This window comes from Chiloscyllium plagiosum, unplaced genomic scaffold (genome assembly GCF_037043375.1).
Source record: "Chiloscyllium plagiosum isolate Xiang-an unplaced genomic scaffold, Cpla_swu_hap1 HiC_scaffold_18, whole genome shotgun sequence".
Classification (NCBI taxonomy): Eukaryota; Metazoa; Chordata; class Chondrichthyes; order Orectolobiformes; family Hemiscylliidae; genus Chiloscyllium; species Chiloscyllium plagiosum.
In genome coordinates, this window is record NW_028270156.1 from 38,978,168 (window position 1) to 38,997,079 (window position 18,912).

The 18,912-nt window shown below is 39.7% G+C and overlaps 1 long non-coding RNA gene across 3 annotated transcripts in view; it reads right to left on the reverse strand.

Moving 5' to 3' along the window:
• Positions 1–8,699: 8,699 nt before the first annotated feature.
• The window catches only part of LOC122558047 (uncharacterized), a 148,044-nt gene continuing 137,831 nt past the window's right edge, over positions 8,700–18,912 (reverse strand). For all 3 annotated transcript variants that reach the window (XR_015760021.1, XR_006314021.2, XR_015760022.1), the window contains one exon: positions 8,700–9,413. This is a non-coding gene — a long non-coding RNA (uncharacterized LOC122558047). The remainder of the gene's footprint in view (positions 9,414–18,912) is intronic.

An 18,912-nucleotide genomic window follows, 5' to 3' on the forward strand; every position in this document is an offset into this window, starting at 1 on the left:
CTGGTGCTGGAAAAACACAGCAGGCCAGGCAGCATCCGAGGAGCAGGAGAATCGATGTTTCAGGCATAAGCCCTTCTTCAGGAATGAGGTACTCCATACATATGGTAACTCCAGTGTTACTCTGCTTGTAACAGACAGGAGAGTTTACTCCTCTAAGCTCTCGAAATCAAACCATCCTCGGCTGTTCCTCATTTCAAACATTACAAAGAGTTTCTGCTATGGGTCTTCATATGATTAAAAACATTGATTGTCTACCTTCAGATCTGTGAGCACATGGTGCCAGGCATGCATGCGATAATGGGAATTGGATTATAGGATTTACCTTCCTTTTTTTACTTCTCTTCCACCACACTGCCTTATCATTATGGCATTTGGACTCAAAATATGATACAGCTTGATGGACCAGATCTTTGCTTTATTCACAGGATATGCCCATTGCTGGCATCACGGGTAGTGGGTTAGGGCAGCATTTATGGCCCATCCTTAACTTCTCTTGAGAATGTGGTAGTGAGCTGCATTCTTGAACAGCAGCACTCCATGTGGTATGGGTACACCCACCTGACTGTGGACATAGCAGTTTCAGGATTTTGACCCAGTGTCAGTGAAGGATTGAAGATCTAGTTCCAAGTCCAGAAGGTGTGTGTGGCTTGGAGGGGTATTATCAGGTGATGGTGCAGGTATCTGCTGTCATTGTCCTTCTAGGTGATAAAGGGTGCAAGTTTGGAAGATTTTGTCTTAAGAGCCTTGTTAAGTTATTACAGTATGCACGGTTGCCACTTTGCATCGGTGATGGAGAGGATGAATGAAAAGTTTAGATGGAGTTTCAATCAAACAGATTACTTTGGCCTATTATCCTAAGTCAACACCATTTTAAAGAACTTAAGCTCCTCTTAGTCACTAATGTCAATGGTGGCCAACAGAGAGCTTCAGTATATCTTTGCAAATTCCTTATTGTCCACCCATTGAACGTTGATCATCAGTGAGTTGAGAACATTTGTTCCCAAATCCAGACATAATATTCAGTTCATCATAATTGGTTTTGCAGGATTGTTTTCAGAATGCTTGGAGAGTTGACTTCAAGAAGGACACTAGCAGTTATTTGATTGTCCTTTCATTAAATCCAGAGAAAGGAACAGAGGCATTATTGGTGGAATCTCTCTAGCACTTGTTTATGTGTCACCGGTATATAGTCAGCAGTACACAAGAGTATTATAGCATCAGTTTCCTGCACACTCGCACTTTCATTGACTGGTGGATATCCCTGTTATCAAATACTTGCCAGCGAATTTTGTAGAAGGGTGGAATTGGTGCAGTTGATCTAGTGTTCGTTAGGCTCACTGCTTAAACTTATGCTGCATATCTAGCTTCCAATCCACAGACTTGATATTTGGTCCATTCCAAATTTAACCAGCTTTTGTATTTCCCTGCAACCTTTCAAGCCCTTCTTATTATGGTGGCTTCTCTCCAGTTAGTAGTGCCAATTTATTGTAATTGATCATTGTGTCCATGGCCTCATCCTGACCATTTCCACCATTCATTCCACTCACAGTTAGCATTCAGTCTTCTGTATGTTTGCAAAATTGCATATTGAACCTTCATTTCCCATTAATTGCTCAGGCTCCATCAATGTGTAATCAGTGCCAGTAAGGTGTATGGCATTACTAACAGTTTGGTTACCATGGAACAAGACCATCATTTTGTTATCAGTGTCCATAACATTTATTAAACTTCTCCATTCTTTTCGCTTTCCTTCTTGAAATGAGTCATCTTTTTGAGATTAAAATGCTTTTCTGATGAACTGCTGTGACAACTCAAAGCTCTCCTAATCTTTTCTGAAACTTAGTTCTTAATAAAATCTCTTCTACCTGCATGCGCAGCATTTAAATACTATTCTTTTGAATGATTTCAATGTGTTGTCATCACCAAATCTAAAATGAGTAGAAATATCACATTCTCTTTTGACCATGCTTCAGTCTTCCTTTCTTAAAAAAATCTACATAGCACTTTAACCAGTATAGTTCACATACTTAGAATTTTCATTCATTATTTAGAACTGTGTAATTGTCCAAATCTGTTAGTTGGGCACATAGTATCAGTACAACTCTCTGTTGAATACTACTTTGAGGAAACACTAGGGTAATAAGAATGCAGATTATATTATTTTGTGGTGAATTTCAATGGTTACCACCAGAGTGGCTTGGAAGCAACAATACCAACTGAACTAGTCAACTTCTAAAGGACATAATTGCCAGCAAGGGTGTGCTGCAAATGGTGAAGGAACCAGCAAGAGGGAAAGATATAATTGACCTCACCCACAACCATCTGCCTGCCATACTACTTCATGATAGTAGCAGCAGCAATTAAAATCTCAGAGTCTTTATGTAGACAAAGTTCTGACTGTGCACTGAGGACACTTTCCACCTATTTGCATGGCACTGCCATTATGGTAAATATGTTAGATATTGAACAGATATAACAGCTCAAGGCTGGGCATTGTTGAGGTGCTGTGGGCCATCAGCAGTATCATATTCCAACACAAACTGCAACCTCATGTTCCCACTTACCATTACCATAAAATCAGAGAATTAACCCTGGTTCAATGATGAGTGATGCATGTCTGAAGCAGTACCAGATATATTTAAAAATGAGGTGTCAACTGACTAAAGCAACACCGCAGACTGCTTGTCTACCATGGAGGAAAACAGCAAGTGATAGAGAGGACAAAACAATTCGGCAATAGATTAGATCTAAAGTCCTATCACATTGAATCATGAATGATAATGGACAACTAAACAACTCACTGGAGGAAGAAGCTCCATCAACTAGGTTCTCCTCATTGTTTCTGGAACAATGTCTATCATATCAGTTTAACTTGCACTTATAGTTAACATGCAATTAATTATTTCTTTTCAAGTAAAGAGCCTCTTCATGTTAGACTAACAAGTGGTTTTCTTTCTATTCTGTTCACTTTTTGCAAGTGGAAATCTGTCATCCTGACCTGGCCTGGCCTGCATATGACTTTAGGCCCACCTGAAATGTGGTTGACTTGTTAACTGCCTTTGACGCAATTGGGGATGGGCAATAAATGCTACCCTAGCGTGAGATGGCTATATCCCATGAACAATTTTTTAAAAATAAATTTAAGTAAAGAAAAGTCAAAAATAGCTCTGATATTGTTTGTTCAGTAACTATTTCAATTTTCTTTCGCGAAGCATCAAGCCCTGTAAAGTCATATCACATATTCTACAAATATCAATATATAGGTTATGTTAGCAAATATGAAGCAGTTAAGAAAAATAATATTGTAACATAACAATCTTAAGATTGGTCACGAATGAAGGATGAGTTGAATATCGTGCCCTAATTATTTTATTACCAGCAAATGTCTCAAGGCATTTCAAGAGTAGTGTAAGATCTTGTAATAAAATCTGCTAATTAGTCCTGTGCTTTTCAGGTCAAGAGCTCCAAATAGGAATATCAGGTAATTTTAAATAGTTATGAAGTTCAGAAGTTAATCAGAGTGGAGATGTTACTAGTTGTAACTGGCTTGCTTTCATTTTGAATAATAATTGTAGTACTTGGTTTATGGCATAGGGGATTCAGTGTTTGGTGAGCAACCGGTGTCGACTTGGTCCAAAATGTATAGCAACACATCTCTTGTGGCTTTTCTTATGCTACTTCAGGTGATGTACAGCTTCACAGAGACTGATGCCTTATTCTGGTATAGAACTGTAACTGAAATAAAGATTTTAAAATTTGACCTCTAGCTTTTCTTCAAGCAATTTTCTTTAAAGAAAATTTTCAGCTCATGTAATTAAATAATAATGCTAGACCCTAGGAAACCCTGGTATACAACAAACACACAAATTACACAGTTCACTTTGAGCTTTAATCTGCAATTTGGGCAAACATATTAAGTCCAGCCATAGGCTTTTTGGAGAACTTGGTGTTCTAGTACAACACCTTAAGAGGGTACAGTAGTTGTGAAATATGGAAATGTATTGTTATTTATGACATTATTTTGGATATTAGAAATTATAGTTACTGAAAAAATGCAAATGAGCTTTCTCATAAAGAATTTTGAACAATTTTACTCTGGTGGAGTAAAATTAATGTCTTGATGGGTAATCATGTTGTGTGTTTATCATTTCCTGTTGAAATTCACATGGTTCGCATGATGGATAATACAACAATTGTTCACACTTTAACAAAGAAATTCTCAAGAGAATGTTTACAGCTTCCAATGAAGCATGCACGTATGTAAGAATTTTAATATATTACAGAAATAGATTGATGTAGAGACTGAGTCAATTGTGTGTGATGCTCTTTAATACTCAGATACCCTACTGAGCATTATTCTAATAGATACCTCCAGCTGGTTTCTGGTTCTGATAGGATCTTCTTGTACTTTGAGCAAATGGATGCACTTGAGTAACAAAAAGTAAGATACTCCATAATCACCAACAATTTCTACACTGGCTGAGGTTACCATGAAGGGCTCTTCTTCTTATCTCTCCCCTCACTTGAAGTGTAGCAGTCCACAAGTTAAACCATTGCCAGTCATCTCTATCTAATAAGAAAGCAGGAACTGGTTCAAAGGTAGAAGACAGAGGGTGGTGGAGGGTTGTTTTTCAGACTGCAAGCCTGTGACCAGTGGAGTGCCACAAGGATTGATGCTGGGCCCTCTATTTTTTGTCATTGACATAAATGATTTGGATGCGGGCATAAGAGGTACAGTTAGTAAGTTTGCAGATGACACCTAAATTGGAGGTGTAGTGGACAGCGAAGAGGGGTACTTCAGATTACAACAGGATCTGGACCAGATGGGCCAATGGGCTGAGAAGTGGCAGATGGAGTTTAATTCAGATATATGCGAGGTGCTGCATTTTGGGAAAGCAAGTCTTAGTAGGACTTATACACTTAATGGTAAGGTCCTAGGGAGTGTTGCTGAACAAAGAGACTTTGGAGTACAGGTTCACAGCTCCTTGAAAGTGAAATCACAGGTAGATAGGATAATGAAGAAGGCGTTTGGTATGCTTTCCTTTATTGGTCAGAGTATTGAGTACAGGAGTTGTGAGGTCATGTTGCGGCTGTACAGGACATTGGTTAGGCCACTGTTGGAATATTGCATGCAATTCTGGTCTCCTTCATATCGGAAAGGTGTTGTGAAACTTGAAAGTGTTCAGAAAAGATTTACAAGGATGTTGCCAGGGTTGGAGGATCTGAGCTACAGGGAGAGGCTGAACAGGCTGGGCTGTTTTCCCTGCAGCATCAGAGGCTGAGGGGTGACCTTATAGAGGTTTACAAAATTATGAGGGGCATGGATAGGATAGATATACAAAGTCTTTTCCCTGGGTTCGGGAAGTCCAGAACTAGAGGGCGTAGGTTTAGGGTGAGAGGGGAAAGATGTAAAAGAGACCTAAGGGGCAACTTTTTCACGCAGAGGGTGGTACGTGTATGGAATGAGCTGCCAGAGGATGTGGTGGAGGCTGGTACAATTGCAATATTTATGAGGCATTTGGATGGGTATATGAATAGGAATGGTTTGGCGGGATAGGGGCCGGGTGCTGGCAGGTGGGACTAGATTGGGTTGGGATATCTGGTCAGCATGGACAGGTTGGACTGAAGGGTCTGTTTCCATGCTATACATCTCTATGACTCTATGACTCCTATGATCCGGTAGAACTATGGAAACGTTACCTTTATTCCACAATTGTATAATAGTTTACATTAGCTTAAGACCAGTTAACTATAATATGAGGTAAGGTGCTGCAATATAATATATCTGTGCTACACAATTATTGACTTTAGAATTGACTAGCTAACAAAGTAACCTGGCCACCCCCGAAATCATGTTATTCCAAAGCTTCTGAGTTAACACTTTCAAGCCAATTGCCTTACACAATGTGAATTAGCTGCATTGATGGGTTCAGTGTTTAGGTAGCTCAGTTAAAAATTTTAAAAAATGCAATGTTTATACAGCTGAGTAAATTAACAATTAGAGATAGTGATAAGAGGGAGACAGTGACATCAACATCAAACAAAGCTGCCTTTGCTATGTGGAGTGCCACAGTCTTTATTTGTTATATCTAATCTGAAAACTTTGGAACTTGACAGAATGTTAATAGAATCCTCAAATAGTAGAAGTCCAAAATATGGAAGGCTTAAACAATTCAACAAAAATCCACGTCTGTAGAATTTCCCCTTCCTGAAATGGCACGGGTAATGGCCAGAAATTTAGAAATATGGCAAGTAAAGAAAAATCACAATCTCAATGTTGGCATTTCCTAATTCCCTCCTAATCTGTGAATGGTGACTTTGGAATCTATCTGTGTAGCTTTATTCCTACACAACTGCAGCTTATCATCAGCCCAACTTGCCTTGTTTCTATACTGCTTCCAATTCTCTTTTCCTTCCCAAGAAGCTAGGTGGTGCAAGATTTCAGTTTGTAAATCCAAACAGATACCTGGCAGCTGCAGCTCATTGAATACCTGTCCTGGCCAACATCCAATGCAGCTTTGCTGCAGCATATGCTCTGAGGTTGCTATCCTTCTCCATCCTTCATCCATGCAAGTCAGCATGAGCAAACCACCAGCCTCACTACATTATCATGCCTGCTATCAGTCCAACTCTCAGACCAATTCAGAGCCTCAGATCTTGACTTTGGAGTTCAATGACACTTGTGATTCGCATGCTTCTGCCAGGTAGCTTTTGTTCGGGGAGACTCATGCATCTTACACATCTAAACACAATGCAACTTATGACTTTTAGCTCCAATTGTTTGTGCTCATTTGCTTTATGGTTACTTGTAGACTGCCAGTCTCTGTTGCTTCCATTTTTTTTTATTACAGAGAGTGAAGCAGATGCCTTGACATAGTTCAGATCTCTGAAGAGGCAAATGTGAGAATGTTAAGTATGGCACCGTATTATGGCAATGTCACACCTACAGCATGTTCCAGCAGCTTAGCAATAAACACATTGCATGTGCATCTGTCAATTCACCTTGGCTGACAGTCAAAATGGAACAGTCCTTGTTGGGGTTAAGGGGACTGCAGTCAGTCAGGAGTGCCAGCACAGTCAGCCAAGGAGCCTGTCTGATGCCAATTCAGGGTTTGGCCACAATCAGTCAGGTGCTTGGCCCCAGCAGAATCTAGGATCTGTGTCCTGTAGGCCTGAAATTGGGTCAAAGTAAGTCCTGTAGATCAAATGCAAACAGTCTGGGATTTCAGGGTGTTGGTTAGAGTGTTGTGGAGACATCAGTCTTGGGGCCGTGGGGGCAGTTTTTCCTGCAATAAGACATGGAGAGAAATTGAGAATGCTCTAACTGGATGGAAGCGCAATGCAGGAGCAGGAGACATGGTGAAATATCCCCAGTGAGTGAGTAGGAAGCATAGAGTATAGGAAGGGTGAGTGATTTGGGAGGGGGAAGCAGGTAAGAGTTGTTGAGTAGACATGATCTATGCAATTGTGAGAACTGTAGTCCATGAACCTGACTAAGAGACATGTGAAGAGTCAGAGTTGAGCAAGTGTGAGATACCAGAGAGAAGATAGTGACATTTAAACTTGCGGAGTGCAGAAGATCATTGTCTTTCTTCCTGTTCAGTGTCCCACTTCACCTGGGACACAGCATTGACTCACACTAAAATTTGTCACCAGGCTGCCTGGGATTATTGGTGTGGTCTATTGTGCCAGTGAGAATGCAAAAGGACTGACCTCATCTCTACCACCTCCAGTTCTTGTTCTTGAAGCAAGCAGCAAGCTTTATTTTCTGTACTGTATCTTTAATAATAATAGTGGAGCATCACTATGTGAAGAGCAGTGCCTGGGCTTGAAACATCTGAAGTGGTTTACTGATGTGCCCTAAATATGGCTCAAATGGTTTGAATGCCATAAGTCCTAGTTGTGTGAACATTCACGTCTCTTCAGTCATTTGGATTCCAAAGAAGGGTGCCAAAAGGCCTGGTTAATGAGGTTAAACGGAGAAGATTCAGTGAGAAAAGTCACGTTGAGCCATGGCAGACTGGGCAACATAACTCTTACACAAATGCTTTAATTCAAAATGGAAATACTCATCCCTATGATGTTCACTTCTTCCACATTGATGCTATTAAGAAACACACTTCAAGATTTTTTGGAATGACTAAGATCAGACAAATGCAGTCCTAAAATATTGCATTGCTTACATTTATCTTCACGTTTAATATAGTTCTCAAATTATTCACTTTACATTTACATTATTTGATATTGTTACGTAAATGGTGATGCAGATGGACATAGTAAGCTCAGTAGGTCACATCTCACTAAAATGTTCCCTTTTCATAGACAAGACTGGCAGAGTACTAATGACTGTGAGTAGTTAGTCATGTAGATAACATATTATGTAATTAATTATGCTTCAATTTGTCATTAATTATCGTAATGTCTACCCTTTGAGAATTTGCATCAAGAGTAAAAAAGGAATGCTAACACAGCAAGCTTTTTGACTCTGCTAGCTGTGCAGAATGAACTTTATGTCTCAAATAGGCTTGATAACCACTCAGTTGTATCAAAATGCTGGCAGTACTGCACTGTACGAGGAGGTCCATTCAACTATATCTTAGGCATCGAATCAGGACATAGCAAAACCTATTCAAGATTCAGAGATGCTGGTGTTGGACTGGGGTGTACAAAGTTAAAAATCACACAACACTAGATTATAGTCCAACAGATTTATTTGGAAGCACTAGTTTTCGGAGTGCTGCTCCTTCATCAGGTGTCTGTGGAGAATAAGATTGTAAGACACAGAATTTATAGCAAAGGTTTACAACGCGATGTAACTGAAACTATATATTGAAAAAGATCTGGATTGTTGTTAAGTCTCTCATCTTTTAGAATGACCATGTTGCTTTCAGTTCTTTCATATGTAAATCGCAGAACTTTTTTTAAACTTTGCATTCTCAAGTGAACTTTAACAATTGGTGTCATGCCACCATTGGGACGCAGACAGTCTCATACAGGGCAGCTCACACCTTAAATGCATTATCTGGGCCAACATGACGCCAATTGTTATGTCACAAAGACAATACTGATTTGACAGCAACACTGCTGTTTTGTAACTCATTGCTCCAACCAATACTCTTGTAACCTCACACAACTGAATACTCAAGAGAGAGCCCCCAACAGCAATACCTGAAGGAATCATAAGCTACTCAGAAGTTAGTTGTTGGTTGATTGCTTCTGGCTGTTGGCATGACTTTTGAATGGTGCCTTCCATTCAATTTAGAGTGTGATGTGACAAGTGCTGAAGGAATTTTGTCCAGACTTTCAGGGTTCTGCACAAAGTAATTACTGTCAACCATGGATGTGCTTGTAGATCTTCTGGTTGTAATAGAATATTACCGACAGAATGACTGGAGATCACACAGAACAGGATACTGGAAGAGAGAAGAAGTGAGAAATGAACAAGACTGGAAGCAGAGACAGAAAGAGTGTTACTTGTATAATGATTGGGTGATTATTTGCATTCGAGGTGTATTCTTTGATTCACAGCTCACCCATGTTCATATTTAATATTTCAGATTATTATTTTAAAAAAAGATTATCCAATTTAACTAATTAACTGAACGTATGACAGTTCCTTAAAAGGGAATTGTTACTCAACCCAAATCCTTAAAGGAACATAAAAGAATTTAAAATTAAATGTGAAAAGTGATGCAGTCTGGTGCCTACAGGTCACAGAGGACCTTAAGAGTTCCAACAGATATCACATGTTCACACTTCAGGGCCACCAAGACACAGACATGATCACAGAAGTGAGGCTGGCAGTCACATCCAAAGATTCCCACCACGGCTCACTGTCTGGATCTGTTAATGGGCCTACCTTGGCATGCCCAGGGACAGACCCATCAGGAGGCCTCCAATATTTCTGCTGCACCCATCCCCCGCTCCACTATACAATCAAAAATTGTGAGCATGATGCTGAAGCGCAGCCAAACATTAAGGAGCAGCCCCTTCAAATAATGTAACTTAACACAACATGTATATATGTGAATCAAATCTGTAAAGTCAATAAAAAGGCAAACATTATGAGAATCCATGAACCATCATTTTTTTATTGCATGGGACAGTTGCATTTTACATGATTTGTGCTGAAGGGAAGGAAGGAAACAAGAGGTGCATGTTTGCATTATCTGTGGCTTTTAAGTCAGAACAGACTGTGGAATGAGAAGGCTGTGACATGTGAGAAGCAAGATTAGGTATAAGGATGCCATTATCCGGAATGGCTACAGCCCCATTGCTGCACCTAACTGCTTCACAAATGGCCATCATCTCTTCGAGGGAATTCAGGAAATGGGGGCATGTCACCCTGCAAATGTCTGTTGCCTCCTTGTCCTACAAGAGCTGGGTAAGTGTGTCAAATAACAAATAAATGTTCAGGCATCTTCAAAGCCACTCTGAATACAGTGGGAATAATTGTCAACTATTTGACAGCTGAAACTCAGCTAAGGTTGCAATTCTGCAACGTGGACGTAAACTGAAAAATTGTTTCATTTTTATTTTGTTGAATATATTTATTTATTCAAACATTGACTATCCTGTTTACGTGGTGCCATTCCATGCTTCAGTCATTTTCTGGGCTGGATTTATTCAAAGGTCCCACAATTGAAGCCAATTGAGAGAATTGTGTCTTTGACAACTGTGCCACCTAGTGCTTGCTGTAATTGCTGCACAGTTTGTCTGTTCAATGATTGATAGATCGACTTTGCGCTTAGTGATGTGAACAATGCCAGTGCTTTCACCCATTAACACAATCATTGTACCCCCAGTCCTTCTAATTGCTGTACAACTAATAGATAATTGCATGTAATTGCTTGGAAATAAGTTGTCGCTTCATAGTTTCTGCTTTGATTGTCAAACAACAATGCCATTGTAGAATAGCACACTGTGAATTGCATACTTTAAGGCAAGTACAGTAAATACATAAATAAAGAATAAAGGATAATATGTGTATTTATAATATATATGTATAGCCTGACTGATCACAGGAAGTGTTCCATTATAATTCGTAATATTCAAGCAGGATGAGGTGACACATGTGCTATGAATTGGAATGATATATAACCTCAAGAGAGCTTCATTACCATGGCACAACACAATGGGCATAATGATCAATAATGAGATAGATAAACTTGTGATTTTGTGAATGACACACCCTGTTGTGAAGTCGGTCAGGTGGACATAAAATTGTAATGTTGATGGACAGAGATGCTGGCATTGAAGGTAGGTCGATAACAATGTTGATTTATTGAAGCAAAAATGTCTAAATCTTGACTAGTTTTAGAAAATTAAAATAAGAAAAAAAGACATAATTCTTTTTCTATTAAAAATTAACATGGTATAAAGATGATAACCTTTTCAACACTCATATGGAGAAGAATGACAATCTTATTATTGACTAGGATATTTTCCACCATGATAATTCCCAAAAGAATGTATGTAGTTGTTGATGTAGTAGGTGCTGGTCTTGGACTGGGGTGCACGAAGTTAAAAATCACTCAACACCAGGGTATAGTTAAACAGTTTTATTTGGAAGCACGAGCCTTGGGAGCACTGCTCCTTCTAGGAGAAAGTGAGGACGGCAGATGCTGGAGATCAGAGCTGAAAGTGTGTTGCTGGAAAAACGCAGCAGGTCAGGCAGCATCCAAGGAGCAGGAGAATCGACGTTTTGGACATGAGCCTGAAGAAGGGCTCATGCCCGAAACGTCGATTCTCCTGCTCCTTGGATGATGCCTGATCTGCTGCGCTTTTCCAGCAACACATTTTCAGCACTGCTCCTTCATCAGGTCTAGTTATACACAACATAACATCCACCTTAAATTCTGATAAAAAGTAGTATGCGCAAAACATCATTATAGGTACATGAAATTGTTTTAAACAATATATCAGCTTGGATTTGTCAAAAGCATTTATGGAGAGAAACAATAGAAGTACAGTTAAACAAAAAAAGTAATGGGTTTTTATGCCTGTGGTACTCAATATCTTCACAACACAATATATTCTTTTTCATTCAGAAATATTATAGCTGTGAACAGTGACACCATTACTCCTAGCCAGAATAATAATGATTCAATAATTCCCAGTAAACATGTCTGGAGGCCACAAGTGACTGGAATTGATGTAAAGTGTAAAATTTGTATATACAGGAAACCATCCTCCATCTATTGTGTTCTGCAGGAGAAATTATCCCAGTTTTACCAGGAGATGTTGCTGGAGTTTCTGTCATAAGGTCAGTTTATTACAATATATGAATACTGATTTCAAGTAGATTCTGTAGACTGTTTGCTGCAGTCCTATGGTTAACCAGATTGTTCAGTAAATAAATTACAGGTTAAGATGGCATGAAGTATTAATTTGTCTATTATTAGTATTAGCATTGGACATAGTGACACCAATTGACTTTTATTTGATCTTATTTCTCCAATATAATTTCTTATTTGGTAAGATACTGGTGTGGCATTTTCTTTTGTCCACTGATTCTAGATTTTAACACTGTTCTTCTCCCTGCATGTCCAAAACAATTATGCCACATATCAAAGTTCCTTGGGCATAACAGCCCATCAGTGTTCACGTCAGACTATGAATATCTTGAACATAGTTTCCTGTGGTGGATGCCAATCTTATTGTCATCTGTCAACTAAGCCCAAGAATTTACCAATAGAAATTACTAAATAAAGATTGAGATAGGTTAAGGAAAAGAAAATATCTACCAACGTCCAAGAGTTGTATCCAATTGTCAGTTTGAATCAAAGTAAACCAGCATGACCTGTATTAAAACTGGTTGACTGGTTAGCAAGATTAGATCACATGGAATACAGGGAGAACTAGCCATGTGGATACAGGGCTGGCTCAAAGGTAGGAGACAAAGGGTGGTAGTGTGGATGGTTGCTTTTCAGACAGGAGGCCTGTGACCAGTGGTGTGCCACAAGGATCAGTGCTGGGTCCACTGATTGTTTTTGTCATTTATGTAAATGATTTAGATGTGAACATAGGAGCTTTGGTTCGTAAGGTTGCAGATGACACCAAAATTGGAGGTGTATGGACAACCAAGAATGTTACCTCAGAGTACAATGGGACCTTTATCAGATGAGCCAATGTGCTGAGGAGTGGCAGATGGAGTTTAATTTAGGTAAATGTGAGATGCTGTACTTTGGAAAGGCAAGTCTGAGCAGGACTTATATACTTAATAAGAATGTCCTGGGGAGTGTTGCTCAACAAAGAGACCTTGGAGTGCAGGTTCATAGTTCCTTGAAAGTTGAGTCACAAGTAGACAGGATAGTGAAGAAGGTATTTGGCTTACTTGCCTTTATTGACCAGGGCATTGAGTATAGGATTTGGGAAGTCATGTTGCAGCTGGACAGGACATTGGTTAGGCCACTTTTAGAATATTGGGTACAATTCAGGTCTCCTTTCTATAAGAAGCATGATATGAAACTTGAAAGGGTTCACAAAAGATTTACAAGGATGTTGCCAGGATTGGAGTGTTTGAGCTATAGGGAGAGGGGGAGTAGACTGGGGATATTTTCCCTGCAGCATCGGAGGCTGGAGGCTGAGGGGGGGGGGGGGGGGGGGGGAGTCTTACACAAGTTTATAAAATTATGAGGATCAAAGATAGAGTGAATAGCCAAGGTCTTTTCCACAGATAGAGGAGTCCAAAACTAGAGGGCAGCGGTTTAAGGTGAGAGGATAAAGATTTAAAAGGGATCTAAGGGGCAATGTTTTCATGCAGAGGGTGATGCATGTATGGAATAAGCTGCCAGAAGAAGTGGTGGAGGCTGGTACAATTACAATATTTAAAAGGCATCTGGATAGATATATGAATAGGAAAGGTTTTGAGGAATATAGGCCAAATGCTGGCAAATGGGACGAGGTTGATTTAGGATATCTGATCGGCACGGTTGAGTTGGACCGAAGGGTTTGTTTTCATGCTGTACAACGTTATGACTCTGTGCTTCTAAAACTGTAAGTTATCATCATGCCTATCTTAGCAATATCTTGGGTATTGTATTTTCCAGGAAGTCTATTAACTTATGAAAAATCAACATTTTATTTTGCTGAGGGGAAGACATTTGACCATTTATTATTGAAAGTGGAAGCCATTTGAAAACAATCTTGGGAAGCAAAATTTTATATTTGCATTAACAGCTGTGGTTGACAGACAGCAGGAGATTTTGAAATTACAGCTCTCCTTCAATATAATGTTACTCTTGGGAGCAAAGGGAAAACAAGTGTTGTATAGGAGGAGACATTGTCTATGTCACCGAATTAGCATTACCTGTACTGCTGTTTCCCTAACGCATCATAATCAGCTATGATCTCAAGCAGTCAGACACACTGCCAAACAGCAGATTCAAAATGTAAAATGATCTGTTCAAAATAATGAGGTGAAATCATTACCAATTGGAGTACTTATTCATTCATTGAAATTGATCAATAGCAGTCATGTCATAGAATAGCAGGTTTAACAAGGTGCAAAATGCTCTGTTCAATCTAATTCAACCAAGTCATTAACAAATGTAACACTTATTTATCCACTGAAATTAATCAATAGTAGCCCCTTGATTAAAATCTAGACTTAGGAACATTTAAAATTCTATCGAAGTACTTTAGATGTTCAAATTATAAAATAACACTTTTGGTAACTTTAAAAATTGAAATATAGTGGAAATGCAGAACCCAGTATAACTTCATAACCATCATCAAATCTTAGTCATAGAGTACAATACACTATAAATTTGAGAACCAAGCAAAGACAACATTGCATTTGAAATAGTGCAGTAAAAGAGCATGTTTCTATCAACAGAGAGTTTTTCATTAATATAGCAATCTAACATTTACAGACCATAAATGGAACAGCAAAATGATCCGGGTGCCTTTTCTTTTATTCTATGTCATCATCTTGCATCACAAAATAATTCCTCAGATATAATTTTAAATATTACATTTTACCAAATGACATGTTCCTTCAAATATAGTTTGTGATACTTTATAGCTGTTATACTTCAAACATGTATACTTGCAATCTGGAGGAATATCTCAACTACAGTAGCTATTTTCTGTGTGCAGCCAAATTTCCTGTCAATCTTACAAAGCTTATCTGTAAAAGTGGAGGCAAAACCATATTGAATATTCTAACATGTTAAAAGTACTGGTGCAATTAACTGCATGTTCAATATTTCATCTGTTGCTTTAGGTAAAATGTCTTAAGTTAGTGACAATAGGGAGCAATACAATTTGCTTTAGTATCTTTGAGGTAGCACTGGAGAGAAAAAAAACATTGCCAGTTGATAGCTAATGATGTTTGCTCGAAATTGAGCACATGTATTTAAGGATAGAGAGGACTGGGCATAACTGAGATGCCTGATGGCAACATAGCTGTTATACATCAAAAAAGATTGGTTGGTTGCTATCCTGAAGTCCAGCCCTGCAATTGCACAAGGCCTTCAAGGGTAAAGGGAAAATCTGAGGGATGGATTCATGAAAGGAAACAATAATAAAGCAAATAGAATATAATTTGTTCAATTACAGGTTATGGATCAGAATTTGAGAGTAGTTTCATTAAAATTTTTCACTGAGTCTTAATATAATGATTAGTATAAATTGAACAACAATGCAATGAAATGACCAATAAAAATTGTAAAAAAGGTGACTGCATATTACTGTGATCCTAAAGTGTTCTCACATATGATGTAATACAGTCTCACCAAAGAAAGTAAATATAAACATTCATGCCAGGCGTTTGTAGAACAGAGACAGTAACTACTGAGTTAACTAGACCCTATCATTCATACAACTATGCCACTCTATTTTTTCCAAGGTAAGGTTCACAGATAAGGATGACAGCTCAGCGATTATAGCATATGACCTTAGCTCAATCTCTCATTCAGTTGACTGTGATTCTAGCCCCCTGTGGAAACTATATCTAATTTTTCACAACATAGCTGCCAGTCAGAACACATTTTGATTGAGCTTCCACCCATATCTAGAAACCTTGTCATGGAAGACAGTCCTGGGCACAACTCCAACTCACTCCAAGCTTGGAGGGCTTGGAATTGTGCCCAGCACTGGTTTGCACAGTCTATGATCATACTTTAGAAAGACAGGATGGTGATTTTTTTTTTCTTTCCCCCGGATGGATACACATGTGTCAATGAATGATGACTCACACCAAGCAAAAAGCACAGATGGCAAAGCTATTATGTGATAGGTTGCAATAAGCACCAAACAAAATTTGTAATCCTTGACAACTATAATTGGACCATATCTGGTTTAAATTGACCTTTTCTAAAAAAAAAACTGTGTTACATATGTTCTCTAAGATAACCGCTTCCCCAAACAATCCCTACCCCCCACCCCGGCTACAACTCATCCCTCCACCTAAAATATGACATCTACCAAGCCTGTAAGCAGCTGCTACATGTGGCTGGAGCCATGACAAAAGTAATTTTAAACAATGTAATTAGTATCTGTTCCACCCCATAGTTCAAGAAGCTGAGGAAATATAATTGAGAAAAGGTTAATTGTTCCTCCCATAGCCTATTTCCAATTTGATTTATCATGGACAATAGTCAATTATTTCATCTACCGAATGAGATGACTACCTATAGGTAACATTTCCAAAATGCATCTCTTGGAAATTGTTGTGCTTAAAGTTGATCATAGAGTCATAAAGATGTACAACATGGAAACAGACCCTTCGGTCCAACCTGTCCACACCGACCAGATATCCCAACCCAATCTAGTCCCACCTGCCAGCACCCGGCCCATATCCCTCCAACCCTTCCTATTCATATACCAATCCAAATGCCTCATAAATGTTGCAATTGTACCAGCCTCCACCACTTCCCTGGCAGCTCATTCCATACACGTACCACTCTCTGTGTGAAAAAGGTTGCCCCTTAGGTCTCTCTTATATCTTTCCCCTCTCACCCTAAACCTATGCCCTCTAGTTCTGGACTCCCCGACCCCAGGGAAAAGACTTTGTCTATCTATCCTATCCATGCCCCTCATAATTTTGTAAACCTCCATAAGATCCCCCTCAGCTTCTGACGCTCCAGGGAAAATAGCCCCAGCCTGTTCAGCCTCTCCCTGTAGCTCAAATCCTCCAAAACTGGCAACATCCCTGTAAATCTTGTCTGAGCCCTTTCAAGTTTCACAACATCTTTCCGATAGGAAGGAGACTAGAATTGCACGCAATATTCCAACAGTGGCCTAACCAATGTCCTGTAGAGCCACAACATGACCTCCCAACTCCTGTACTCAATATTCAGACCAATAAAGGAAAGCATACCAAACACCTTCTTCATATCCTACCTACCTGCGACTCCACTTTCAAGGAGCTATGAACCTGCACTCCAAGGTCTCTTTGTTCAGCAACACTCCCTAGGACCTTACCAGTAAGTGTATAAGTCCTGCTAAGACTTGCTTTCCCAAAATGCAGCACCTCGCATTTATTTGAATTAAACTCCATCTGCCTCTTCTCAGCCCATTGACCCATCTGGTCCAGATCCTGTTGTAATCTGAGGTAACCCTCTTCGCTGTCCACTACACCTCCATTTTTGGTGTCATCTGCAAACTTACTAACTGTACCTCTTATGCCCGCATCCAAATCATTTATATAAATGACAAAACGTAGAGGGCCCAGCACTGATCCTTGTGGCAGTACACTGGTCACAGGCCTCCAGTCTGAAAAACAACCCTCCACCACCACCCTCTGTCTTCTACCTTTGAACCAGTTCTGTATCCAAATGGCTAGTTCTCCCTTTATTCCATGAGATCTAACCTTGCTAATCAGTCTCCCATGGGGAACCTTGTCGAATGCCTTACTGAAGTCCATATAGATCACATCTAGATTAGATTAGATTAGATTACTTACAGTGTGGAAACAGGCCCTTCGGCCCAATAAGTCCACACCGACCCTCCGAAGAGCAACCAACCCAGACCCATTCCCCTACACCTAACACTAGGGGCAATTTAGCATGGTCAATTCACCTAACCTGCACATCTTTTGGACTGTGTGAGGAAACCGGAGCACCCGGAGGAAACCCACGCAGACCCGGGGAGAATGTGCAAACTCCACACACAGTCACCCAAGGTGGGAATTGAACCTGGGTCTCTGGTGCTGTGAGGCAGCAGTGCTAACCACTGTGCCACTGTGCTGTGCCATCTACTGCTCTGCCCTCATCAATCTTCTTTGTTACTTCTTCAAAAAACTCAATCAAGTTTGTGAGACATGATTTCCCATGCACAAAACCATGTTGACTATCCCAAATCAGTCCTTACCTTTCCAATTACATGTACATCCTGTCCCTCAGGTTTCCCTCCAACAACTTGCTGAGGTCAGGCTCACCAGTCTACAGTTCCCTGGCTTGTCTTTACCGCCCTTCTTAAACAGTGGCACCACGTTTGCCAAACTCCAGTCTTCCGGCACCTCACCTGTGGCTATTGATGATACAAATATCTCAGCAAGAGGCCCAGCAATCACATCTCTAGCTTCCACAGAGTTCTCGGGTACACCTGATCAGGTCCTGGGGATTTATCCATCTTTATCCAATTCAAGACATCCAGCACTTCCTCCTCTTAATCTGAACATTTTGCAAGATGTCACCATCTATTTCCCTACAGTTGAAATCTTCCATATCCTTTTCCACAGTAAATACTGATGCAAAATATTCAATTAGTATCTCCCCCATTTTCTGTGACTCCACACAAAGGCGTCTTGCTAATCTTTGAGGGGCCCTATTCTCTCCTTAGTTACCCTTTTGTCCTTTATATTTGTAAAGACCCTTTGGATTCTCCTTAATTGTATTTGCCAAAGCTATCTCATGTCCCCTTTTTGCCCTCCTGATTTCCCTCGAGTATACTCCTACTTCCTTT